This window comes from Oncorhynchus clarkii, chromosome 1 (genome assembly GCF_045791955.1).
Source record: "Oncorhynchus clarkii lewisi isolate Uvic-CL-2024 chromosome 1, UVic_Ocla_1.0, whole genome shotgun sequence".
NCBI classification, from domain to species: Eukaryota; Metazoa; Chordata; class Actinopteri; order Salmoniformes; family Salmonidae; genus Oncorhynchus; species Oncorhynchus clarkii.
In genome coordinates this window covers 63,125,235-63,138,559 of record NC_092147.1, presented here as the reverse complement: position 1 = coordinate 63,138,559, position 13,325 = coordinate 63,125,235, and the positions used below count along the sequence as shown (strand labels likewise).

Genomic DNA, 13,325 nt, shown 5'->3' with positions numbered 1-13,325 from the left:
CATCAGATAGTGCCCATGGCATTTTCCTGTAAAGATTAGAATAAAAATTAGTAAAAAAGCAAACAAAACATTTCCAAGTACAGATAAATAGTTACTTTGTAAGATAAATGCTTTAAAATGAAACATGTATGGAAACAGGTGAATTGACACTCATCGGTTAGCAGGCTCAAGCAAATCTAAAACTCACATGGTAGCAAAAACTAACTAGCAGAAATTGTTAACAATTTAGAATTGATTTAAACACACTTTGCTCTAGGCTACTATTTACTAGTTAACAAAAATCATGTACAGTATGTTATATAAAATATATTCATCCCACCCAGTATTGTAATCAAAACTTACCAGAAAGCATGTAGTCCTTGGCTCAGACAGTGTAGTAGTGTTGGCTCAATAGCATCTCATTAGTGTGCAAGATCTTGAGAATCAGCTGTACATGTGATGGAAGAATGCACTGTGAATGCAGAGGGTTGCAATTCCATTGAATTGGGGATAGTTTAACCAAAATATGCCAGAAGACATATAATTGCCTTGTGTATCCCACTAAAAAGGTTCACTGTTATATGCTAACTTTTTTGATGAATATAAGCAAAACTTAACTTCCCATGGATATTTTCTGGGAATTTACCCTGAAAGTTTCCGACCCTTTGCAACCCTGTGAGAGAGCAACTGAAATAGCAGGATGTGTAACTAAGCCATTCTACTACGTGCTGGTGATGGCCATGTGTTGTAACACAGGCCTACGTGAATGTATCCATGTCTCACTTGTGTCTCACTCGTGTCTCCCAGTTGTGGAAATACTTATTTTAAGTTTCCGTCACTGTTTGTCTGTGTGTGTTACTGGGCGTCCTGTGTGTGTGTGTGTGTGAGAGGCCCTTTCCCTGCCTTATCTCCCCTCAGCCTGTTGTCCCACTGAGAGGGGTTATCACTGTACCGCTTTACCCAGACCTGTTTACTCCGCACACCAAAGTTTCCACTCTGGACCACTCAAACAATACACTTTACCCCCAACCCTCCCATCTCCCACCCTCTCTCCTCTCCTCTTTTCCTCTGGGCCTATTTATTGCTCCCACAAGTGTATCTTTGTTTAAGACCTCTCGAGTGGCGCAGCGGTCTAAGGCATTACTACAGACCTGGGTTCATTCCCGGGCCGTGGCCTGCGAGTCCCATAGGACTGTGCACAATTTGCCCGCCGTCGTCCGGGGTAGGGCAGGGTTTGGCCAGGGGGGCTTTACTTGGTTCATTGCGCCCTAGCGACTACTTGTGGCGGGCCTGTTGCCTGTAGGCTGACCCCGGTCGCCAGGTGAATGGTGTTTCCTCCAACAAATTGCTGCTGCTGGCTTCCGGGTTAAGCTGGCGGGTATAAAGGAGTGTGGTTAGGAGGGTCATGTTTCGTAGGACGCATGACTCCGACCTTCGCTTCTCCCGAGCACGTTGGGGAGTTGCAGTGATGAGACAATCGAAATTGGGGAGAAAAAGGCGGATATCAAAAATAAACAGAGAAAGTCCCCGTGGCCTTGCCCTGGAAAGCAAACTGACAGTGAAGAATTAGTCCTTAATTTCCTCTTGGAGAGAGAGTAGAATAATTAGAAGTGTCATTGGCATTTAGCTGAGATTTGGGTTGTACAAACTTAGTGATTATCCACCCCAGAAATAAAAATCATGAAACAATTTGGTATCAGCCTATGTTCTATCAGTGGGTAAAAAAACACATTTCCCCCATGATTTAACTTCTAAGTGGTCTGCCTGTGAATATCAGGAAATCGTGTAGGAGCACGTTTTAGCTATATCATTCTCGTCCCTGGAGACACTATCACATTTCATAGCAATTTTAAAACAATAACCGGCACACCAGATCACAAAATAAATAGTAAGGCCACACTTGTCCAGAACACATCCATCCATTTTATATCGCCATGACAAAGTATAGATTTCGCTTAGATGTGCTCAGTCTAAACATTGTACCAAATTATTCACCTCCTGTTCCTCCTCCAAGTGCCGTGTCGCAATGCACCTTGTCTGTAGGAATCAGAGATATGACTGAAAGGAGTAGATGGGAATAAATGGAGAAACTAATCACATTCACGTTGTCATGCTGTGTCACGCGGTTGCTAAGCTGATTGTCACGCAGTCCGATTCTAGTGGAGTTTTCCCCATCTCCTCCAAATACTCTGTGGGAAAGTCACGTAACGCTGCTCTTGCCCTGGGTGGAGACGCCGTTTTATAGCTGTTTAGGCGATTTTACAGCTAGTTAGCTACTTCACATGCTGATATTGACTTTGGTATTATTGTGTTTAGCTGTGTTTTCTAGCTAGCTAGCCAGTCAGCGCGAGAACATTTGCACCGTGGGTTTTGTAGTAAGCATGAGCTGCAACAGAGTTCCCAAAACGATTTTCACATGTTTCTACCAATCTTATCTTATTGTTTTCACATGAGTGTTATTTAACACTGTTAATAATAGGAATTAGTGGTTTGGGGTGGGGTGGATTATCGCTTAAAGCTTCCTTGTTGTCTCTCTGTGTTGAATTTCCCTCAGGACTATGATATGTTTTCCCCCCTCATGTGGCATGCAGCGCAGATGAGTGCTTCCTCCGCAGCTTGGTAGAGTGAAGGCCTCGTGTTTAAAAAAAAAAAATGTCATTCCACTGAGTTGTTCTAAACATAACGGTTCTCTCTGTGGCTGTTGTGTCACATGAGACCTGTCGTTGTTGTTTGTTTATGTATGTAGGCCTATACTGTAGCTGTCTGTGAACATATAGGCTGTCATCTGTGGTTTGTGGAAGCTAGTTGGTGACCCATTGAGCAGAGGTGGATGGATTGGACAGATGTTATCAGGTTTGGCCAGCAGTCACAGTACTTTTACATGCACACTAATAATTTGATATTAAACTGATTATCGCAGTGGGCTGAGGATGATATTAGTCATGTAAACCCCTTACTCTGCTTTTCTTAATCTGTGTAAGGTCATAAACAAAGTCGATTAAAACAGCTGGATTTCTGAGCAATCCTCTGAATTATTAGGTAAACTCAAAAGAGTTCCAGCTGTGTATTTGATCTGCACATATGCTAGCACCAGCAGCCCGAGCCTCCTTTTTTTGCGCCAGTGAAGTGAGTTTGGAAATACTGAAAGTATGCATCGTAGAAATAGTTTTCACGCGCAAACCTTAACCTGTTGCGACGACCAAACCCGGATCCGGGATTCTATTTATAGACCTAAGCTCATTACCATAACGCAGTGTTAACTATTCATGAAAATCGCAAATGAAATGAAATAAATATGCTATCTCTCAAGCTTAGCCTTTTGTTAACAACACTGTCATCTCAGATTTTCAAAATATGCTTTTCAACCATAGGAAAACAATCATTTGTGTAACAGTAGCTAGCTAGCGTAGCATTTAGCGTTAGCATTAGCGTTAGCATTTAGCAGGCAACTATCACAAAAACAAGTAAAGCCTTCAAATAAAATAACTTACCTTTGAAGAACTTCTGATGTTTTCAATGAGGAGACTCTCAGTTAGATAGCAGATGCTCAGTTTTTCCAAAAAGATTCTTTGTGTATTAGAAATAGCTCCGTTTTGTACATCACATTTGGCTACCAAAAAAAAAAAAAAAAAAAAAAAAAAAACGAAAATTCAGCCCTCAAAACGCGAACGTTTTTCCAAATTACCCCATAATATCGACTGAAACATGGCAAACGTGGTTTAGAATCAATCCTCAAGGTGTTTTTCCACATATCTCTTCGATGATATATCCTTCGTGGAAGCCTGGTTTCTCCTTGCTCTCAAATGGAAAAATAATTGCACCTGGCTTTACGCTCCAATTTCGATGCAGGGACACCAGGCGGACACTTGGAAAATGTAGTCTCTTATGGTCAATCTTCCAATGTTATGCCTACAAATACGTCACAATGCTGCAAACGCCTTGGGGAAACGACAGAAAGTGTAGGCTCATTCCTTGCGCAATCACAGCCATATAAGGAGACAATGGAAAACAGAGCTTCAGAGATTCTGCTCATTTCCTGGTTGACGTATCATCTTGATTTCGCCTGTAGAATGAGTTCTGGGGCACTTACAGACAATATCTTTGCAGATTCTGAAACTTCAGTGTTTTCTTTCCAAAACGGTCAATAATATGCATAGTCGAGCATCTTTTCGTGACAAAATATTGCGCTTAAAACGGGAACGTTTTTTATCCAAAAATGAAATAGCGCCCCTAGAGATCCAAGAGGTTAATATGTCTGAAATCTGAATCAAATAGGCTTCCCAATAATTACATGATCGCTGTGGTAGAATGGCAATTTTCTGCGTTCACCAAAGTTCCATCGGGTTCCCTGATTTGCAAATGTGTTCATCGTTCTAATTGCAACGATTGTCAAAGTTTTAATCAAACTATTATATTCATCTGACTGTTCCCAGTAATCGCATTATTGTGTACGTGTACACGCCCCTATTGTACACGCCCCCATAACCCCAGTTACAGTGCACACACACCGTTCTCTGAAGTGCTGCCCATACCATCTGCTTCTGTGCAGTATAGGAGCTCCTCCAAGCAAGTCTCTACCACACTGTCTGGCTGACTGGCACTCACACGCCCAGAAATACCAGTCTTCATAACACTTGACAGATGGTGCCCTGCTAGCATTCCTGGTAAACATGCCAGTCACTGGAAGTTTTGTACAGGGATGATTGGATTGTCTCAGAAGATAAATGCTTTCTGGAACAGTAGCGCACCTGAACATACTCATGTCATATCTATTTAGATCAACCCTTAAGGGTTCTGTTTTCTCTATCGTTGGAAGACACAAAGAAGGTGAAATTCCTGTAGTTGCACGGAATAGTTGCACTCAACTCAGTTTTGGCAACAGCTCTACTAGCACACGAGAAAGCAAAGAACTGATATTTGAATAGTGAGTCCAAGAAAGAATGGGCTCAGTATAATAGTAGTAGCCTGCACATTATATATGAATAACTCTAATTTGTATGGCTGTACTCAAGAAGCCTAAAGCTATACAGCTGGTTTACTGTACATTACATATGGGCAATTCCATGGTAACAGAATGACGCTGAGACTCTTTAATTTTAAAATATTATTACATTTTAAATTAAAAAAAATTTACTTTAAAAGTATGCCAACACAAACCATTGATTGCAACGTTAAACAAACCATACAACTCTATGCACATGTACGACTTTTAAAAATTTCTACAGAACATTTTACAAAACCACATTTACCGGGAACAGTGCCGATGTAAAGTTTGGTAACAGAATTTCAGTAAAAATCTCCCTCAGTTTGTGAACACGTTTTCCCAAAATGCTATTAAATACAGTTGAATTCGGAAGTTTACATACACTTAAGGTTGGAGTCATTAAAACTTGTTTTTCAACCACTCCCCAAATTTCTTGTTAACAGACTATAGTTTTGGCAAGTCGTTTAGGACATCTACTTTGTGCATAACACAAGTAATTTTTCCAACAATTGTTTACAGACAGATTATTTCACTTATAATGCATTGTATCACAATTCCAGTGGGTCAGAAGTTTACATACACTAAGTTGACTGTGCCTTTTTAAACAGCTTGAAAATTCCAAAAAAGTATGTAATTGCTTTAGAAGCTGCTGATAGGCTAATTGACATCACTTGAGTCAATTGGAGGTGTACCTGTGGATGTATTTCAAGGCCTACCTTCAAACTCAGTGCCTCTTTGCTTGACATCATGGGAAAATCAAAAGAAATCAGCCAAGACCGAAGTAAATACTTTGGTGCGAAAAGTCCAAAACTGCCATAAAAAAGCCAGACTACGGTTTGCAACTGCACATGGGGACAAAGATCATACTTTTTGGAGAAATGTAATGACCATCGTTATGTTCGGAAGAAAAAGGGGGAGGCTTGCAAGCTGAAGAACACCATCCCAACCGTGAAGGACGGGGGTGGCAGCGTCATGTTTTGGGGGTGCTTTGCTGCAGGAGGGACTGGAACACTTCACAAAATAGATGGCAAAATTATGTGGATATATTGAAGCAGCATCTCAAGACATCAGTCAGGAAGTTAACGATTGGTCACAAATGGGTCTTCCAAATGGACAATGACCCCAAGCATACTTCCAAAGACAAAATGGCTTAAGGACAACAAAGTCAAGGTACTGGAGTGGCCATCACAAAGCCCTGACCTCAATCCCATAGAACATTTGTGGACAGAACTGAAATAGCATGTGCGCGCAAGGAGGCCTACAAACCTGACTCAGTTGCACCAGCTCTGTCATGAGGAATGGGCCAAAACTGACCCAACTTATTGTGGGAAGCTTGTGGAAGGGTACCGAAAATGTTTGACGCAAGTTAAACAATTTTAAGGCAATGCTATCAAATACAATTAGTATGTAAACTTCTGACCCACTGGGAATGTGATGAAAAAAATAAAAGCTGCAATTAATAATTCTCTTCTATTACTGACATTTCACATTCTTAAAATAAGGTGGTGATCCTATCGGACCTAAAACAAGGAATTTTTATTTGTATTAAAAGTCAGGAATTGAGAACTGAGTTTAAATGTATTTGGCTAAGGTGTATGTAAACTTCCGACTTCAACTGTATCTACTATGATTTAAGATTTAAAGATGTCTGCAGAAAGAAAGGTGTCGGCTATGATATTGAGTTCTATTTTGGTTATTGAAGTACAAAGTGGATTAACACCCAGTATCCAAATGATGGTAACAGAATGACATCATGGGTCCCTGATCTGTATTATGCAGAAATGCATAATTATGGATATGAATATCGTTCTCTTCATGGTGATGTATCCTGAATAGGTACACAAATGTTTAAATATGCAATATCTGCGTTTTGCATGTGTGGATATTATTCTACGTACTGCATATTATTCCAATGAGCTCCGCCCCTAACAAGACCACATTTTCTTTATCCGAAACAGACCAAAGCTGTACCGATCATAGACGTCTATGTTTCACAAGTTTGGACATAACTGTAGAGTACATTTACTCTAGTGTGCTGCGCTGTACTAAACTGTACTGTAATATACAGTACTGTATTGTAATGAACTTTTCTTTACTGTACTGTGCTTTACTGTACTGTGCTGTCCAAACTTGTGAAACCGACGTCTATGATTGGTTCAGATTTGGACTGACCAATTTTCAACTACTTTTCATCATCCATGGGTGCTCAGTGGGTCAGAGGGCTGGGAGAGGTGAAATTAACTTGAGAGGGAGGGTTGGCCAGACTGTTTTCACACTCTTGCTTTGACCACCTCACGACAACAAGAGAAAGAAAAGATTAATGAGCTGAACATAACAGTATGCCAGTGGAAGGGAGGACAGTAGCAGGTGACCCAAAAGTAAATGTTAATAGTTGGCAGGGGTCTTCAACATTGCGTTTTGATGTATTTCTAAAACCTTTTTAAGACTCTTTCTTTCTCATAGATGTTTTCTAAGACCCCCTTTCCATCTTTTTAAAAATCTTTAATTTAAAATTGTATTTAACTAGGCAAGTCAGTTAAGAACAAATTCTTATTTACAATGACGGCCCACCCCGGCAAAAACCTGGACGACGCTGGGCCAAATGTGCGCCGCTCTATGATACAGCCTGGATTCGAACCAGGGGTTGTAGTGATGCCTCTTGCACTGTTATGCAGTGCCTTAGACCGCTGCGTCACTCGGAAGAGTTTGATCAGAAATCAAAGCCTTTGCTTATTCATAATTGTTTAGTATGGACAATGGTAGTAGCCTTTATATATATGCCTTTAATTTCTAGAAAATGTAGACTCTTAGCTTAAATTTGACGACAAATTTGATGTGCTCCTATGAACTTCACATGTTCGTGCTCATGGGAATTTTTACATACAAATGCCCATATGCTTAATGTCAATATTAAGAGTCAGAGATGAGTAAATCCACCTGAATTGACTTTTTGACAGCACCCACTTTTTTGATTTGAATGAAACCTTCCGTACTTATTTGCCCGTTGTACAAGTGCTCGACCCCGCCCTGTGCAACTGGGTACTGGACTTCCTGACGGGCCGCCCCCAGGTGGTGAGGGTAGGTAACAACATCTCCACCCCGCTGATCCTCAACACTGGGGCCCCACAAGGGTGCATTCGGAGCCCTCTCCTGTACTCCCTGTTCACCCACGACTGCGTGGCCACGCACGCCTCCAACTCAATCATCAAGTTTGCGGACGACACAACAGTGGTAGGCTTGATTACCAACAACGACGAGACGGCCTACAGGGAGGAGGTGAGGGCCCTCGGAGTGTGGTGTCAGGAAAATAACCTCACACTCAACGTCAACAAAACTAAGGAGATGATTGTGAACTTCAGGAAACAGCAGAGGGAACACCCCCCTATCCACATCGATGGAACAGTAGTGGAGAGGGTAGTAAGTTTTAAGTTCCTCTGCGTACACATCACAGACAAACTGAATTGGTCCACCCACACAGACAGCATCGTGAAGAAGGCGCAGCAGCGCCTCTTCAACCTCAGGAGGCTGAAGAAATTTGGCTTGTCACCAAAAACACTCACAAACTTCTACAGATGCACAATCGAGAGCATCCTGTCGGGCTGTATCACCGCCTGGTACGGCAACTGCTCCGCCCACAACCGTAAGGCTCTCCAGAGGGTAGTGAGGTTTGCACAACGCATCACCGGGGGCAAACTACCTGCCCTCCAGGACACCTACACCACCCGATGTTACAGGAAGGCCATAAAGATCATCAAGGACAACAACCACCCGAGCCACTGCCTGTTCACCCCGCTATCATCCAGAAGGCGAGGTCAGTACAGGTGCATCAAAGCTGGGACCGAGAGACTGAAAAACAGCTTCTATCTCAAGGCCATCAGACTGTTAAACAGCCACCACTAACATTGAGTGGCTGCTGCCAACACACTGACTCAACTCCAGCCACTTTAATAATGGGAATTGATGTAAAATATATCACTAGCCACTTTAAACAATGCTACTTAATATAATGTTTACATACCCTACATTATTCATCTCATATGTATACTTATATACTGTACTCTATCATCTACTGCATCTTTATGTAATACATGTATCACTAGCCACTTTAAACTATGCCACTTTGTTTACATACTCATCTCATATGTATATACTGTACTCGATACCATCTACTCCATCTTACCATCACTCATTCATATGTCTTTATGTACATATTCTTTATCCCTTTACACTTGTGTGTATAAGGTAGTAGTTTTGGAAATGTTTTTGGAATTGTTAGTTAGATTACTCGTTGGTTGATACTGCATTGTCGGAACTAGAAGCACAAGCATTTCGCTACACTCGCATTAACATCTGCTAACCATGTGTATGTGACAAATACATTTGATTTGATTTGAAAGTGACTTTGGATCTGAATGGCAAAACATTCAATAGATACAGGTGCTTAATTTAAATGGACCTATTTTGCGCACCCCACCATTCCATGAGACATCCATGTCTTCATCACTGGAAAAGACAAACGGTTGAGATTGATATCATTTAAAAGCTTACAGACAAGGTTGCCAAACTAAATAATGATTTTATAAATGTGTCATTTAAATGTATTTTTAAGTCAATTATTTAAATAAGTGTAAACTCTGATTTAGCATAGACCATATTTGACATAATCTGAGGTTTTTGTGTTGTTCCTGACCTAGGTTGAGACACAACATGCTCTTGAATACAGGGTGGATGTCATGTTTTGGCTGATCAATGTGCTAAAATGGGAATAACATTGACATGTAAACTTTCACAAAAGATGTTCGGAGGTCCACACATCAGATAATGTTTACTTGAATGGGACTATCTGTCGTTTTTAAATTATACTCTCAATACTCCATAGGAAACATATTGAAATAATAGAAATCTAAATAATAGAATAGACATGAGCATTTTAAGTTAACATTCGATGGTGAGTTGACCGGCGGCCAAGAGCATGTTGTGAGTCAACCAATGGCGGGCACAACACAAAAACCTCAGATGTAAAATGGGGTCTGGTCTAAGCTAATTTGCTTAATGTTTTCCATTACGTGCCCTGCTTTGTCTGACCCAGGATTTTCTAGCTGGTGCTAGGTGTTATAAGTAGCTATGTCTCCTGAATAGCAGCATCTCTAGGCTGAGCCAGACTCAGTAACTGGGCTGACTGTTTGCTCAGTGGCACCGTGGCTGTCTTTTATTACCAGGGAAGAGCAGTGGAGTAGGGCCCATCTCACCAAGCGACCCCCCCCCCCCCCTCTAACCTGGCTCGTGTTCAGTGGGTCACACCGTATCAAAATATTTTGCAATGGAAAACAAGAATGAGCAATTCTTATTTTACAAGTCTACGTAGTCCTTCAGTCTATCTTTCGTTTGGTGGCTAATGGACACAACCTTGGCTCTGCCGCAGCGGGATGAATGTCAAATGACTTCAGATTGTGGCTTGGAGGGGACATGAGCCGACCAGGTGTGTGTTGCTTGCTGCCTGTTTTCAGGGCCCCCGAGGAGCAGTGTGTTGTGGGAAGAGAGTGGAATGTCTTATCTGATTTGGCTGCAGGCAGAGGGAAAGTGGTGTAGAAGAAGAACCCTTGAGAGGACAGACAGGTAGCCTGGTCTGTCTGTTCTCTCTCTCTGTCTTGTTTTACATGACCTCCTGAAGCTGACAGTCAGGTTGTTGTGAAGGGTTACAAACCTGTGCATGACTCACATAGATATAGGTTATTGCTAACACCTCTGAAGTGGATCACAACTCTACATCTATGCAATATTGATGATCATCAGCTGATAATTACAGAAACATTTCATGATGCGTGTAGGCTAGGGCTGCCACAAAAAATTAAGAATGGTTTTCAAATCAAATCAAACTATTTGCCACATGCGCCGAATACAACAAGTGTAGACTTTACTGTGAAATACTTACTTAGAAGCCCTTATCCAACAGTGCAGTTCAAGAAGAAGAAAATATTTACCAAGTAGACTAAAATGAGAATAACAAGGCTTTATACAGGGGGCACCGGTACCGACTCAGTGTGCAGGGGTACAGGCTAGTTAAAGTAATCTGTTCATGTAGGCGGGGGCGAAGTGACTATACATAGGTAACAAACAAACAGCGAGTAGCGGCAGTGTACAAGAGGGGAGGTGGGGTATGCCAATGTAAATTGTCCGGGAGCAATTTTTATGAATTGTTTAGCAGTCTAATGGCTTGGGGGTAGAAGCTGTTGAGGAGCCTTTTGGTCCTAGACTTGGCGCTCCGGTACCACCACCACTGCCGTGTGGTAGCAGAGAAGACAGTCTAGTGACTCCAGTGACTTGGGTGACTGGAGTCTCTGACAATTTTATGGGCTTTCCTCTGACATCGCCTGTTATATAGGTCCTGGATGGCAGGAAGCTTGGCCCCAGTGATGTACTGGGCCGTTCGCACCACCCTCTGTAGGGCCTTACGGTCAGATGCCGAGCAGTTGCCATACCAGGCTGTATAAAAATGGCCCCGAAGACCATGGCTGACGTTTTACATTCAAAATGGGTCAAATTTGAGCACCTTTATCTCGTTAATGTTTTGGCATTCAGCTCTTCCACAATAGGCAAATATACACTACCCTCTGTAGGGCCTTACGGTCAGATGCCTAGCAGTTGCCATACCAGGCGGTGATGCAACCGGTCAGGATGCTCTCGATGGTGCAGCTGTAGAACATTTTGATGATCTGGTGGCCCATGCCAAATCTTTTCATTCTCCTGAGGGGAAAAAGGTTTTGTTTTGCCCTCTTCACGACTGCCTTGGTAAGTTTGGACCATGATAGTTTGTTGGTGATGTGGACACCAAGGAACTTGAAACTCTCGACCCGCTCCACTACAGCCCCGTCGATGTTAATGGGGGCCTGTTCGGCCCGGAATTTTCCTGTAGTCCACGATCAGCTCATTTGTCTTGCTTACATTGAGGGAGAGGTTGTTGTCCTGGCACCACACTGCCAGTTCTCTGACCTCCTCATCGTTGTCAGTGATCAGGCCTACCACTGTTGTGTCGTCAGCAAACTTAATGATGGTGTTGGAGTCGTGTTTGGCCACAGAGTCGTGGGTGAACAAGGAATACAGGAGGGGACTAAGTACATACCCCTGAGGGGCCCCAGTGTTAAGGATCAGCATGGCAGACGTGTTGTTGCCTACACTTACCACCTGGGGGCGGCTCGTCAGGAAGTCCAGTATCCAGTTGCAGAGGGAGGTGTCTAGTCCCAGAGTCCTTAGCTTCGTGGGCACTATGGTGTTGAACGCTGAGCTGTAGTCAATGAACAGCATTCTCACATAGGTGTTCCTTTCGTCCAGGTGGAAGGGCAGTGTGGAGTGCGATTGAGATTGCGTCATCTGTGGATCTGTTGGGGCGTTATTCGAATTCGAGTGGATCTAGGGTGTCCGGGAGGATGCTGTTGATGTGAGCAATGACCAGCTTTTCAAAGCACTTGATGGCTACTGATGTGAGTGCCACGGGGCAGTAATCATTTAGGCAGGTTACCTTCGCTTATTTGGGCACAGGGACAATGGTGGTCTGCTCGAAACTTGTAGGTTTTACAGACTCGGTCAGGGAGAGCTTGAAAATGTCAGTGAAGACACTTGACAGTTGGTCCGCACATGCTTTGAGTCTATGTCCTAGTAATCCGTCTGGCCCCGTGGCTTTGTGAATGTTGACCTGTTTAAAGATCTTGCTCACATCGGCTGCGTTGAGCGTGATCACAAAGTCATCTGGAACAGCTGGTGCTCTCATGCATGCTTCAGTGATGCTTGCCTCGAAGCAAGCATAATAGGAATTGACCTCGTCTGGTAGGCTCGTGTCACTGGGCAGCTCACGTCTGGGTTTCCCTTTTGTAGTCCGTAATAGTTTTCAAGCCCTGCCACATTCGACAAACGTCAGAGCCGGTGTAGTAGGATTCAGTCTTAATCCTGTATTGACACTTTTTGCTTGTTTGATGGTTCGTCTGAGGGCATAGCGGGATTTCTTATAAGTGGCCAGATTGTCTCCCGCTCCTTGAAAGCGGCAGCTCTAGCCTTTAGCTCAATGCCGATGTTGCCTGTAATCCATGAATTCTCGTTGGGATATGTACGTTCAGTCACTGTGGGAACGACGTCATTGATGTACTTATTGATGAAGCCGATGACTGAGGTGGTGTATTCCTCAATGCCTTTGGATGAATGCCGGAACATATTCCAGTCTGTGCTAGCAAAACAGTCCTGTAGTGTAGCATCCGTGTCATCTGACCACTTCTGTATTGAGCGAATCACTGGTACTTCCTGATTTAGGTTTTGCTGGAATCAGGAGGACAGAATTGTGGTCAGATTTGCCAAATAGAGGGTGGGGGAGAGC

The 13,325-nt window shown here is 42.9% G+C and overlaps 1 protein-coding gene across 3 annotated transcripts in view; it reads left to right on the top strand.

Annotated features, from left to right (window-relative positions):
• Positions 1-13,325, top strand: part of LOC139410210 (inositol polyphosphate-5-phosphatase A-like) — a 283,385-nt gene that overhangs the window by 32,457 nt on the left and 237,603 nt on the right. The gene's annotated exons all lie outside the window — the stretch shown is intronic.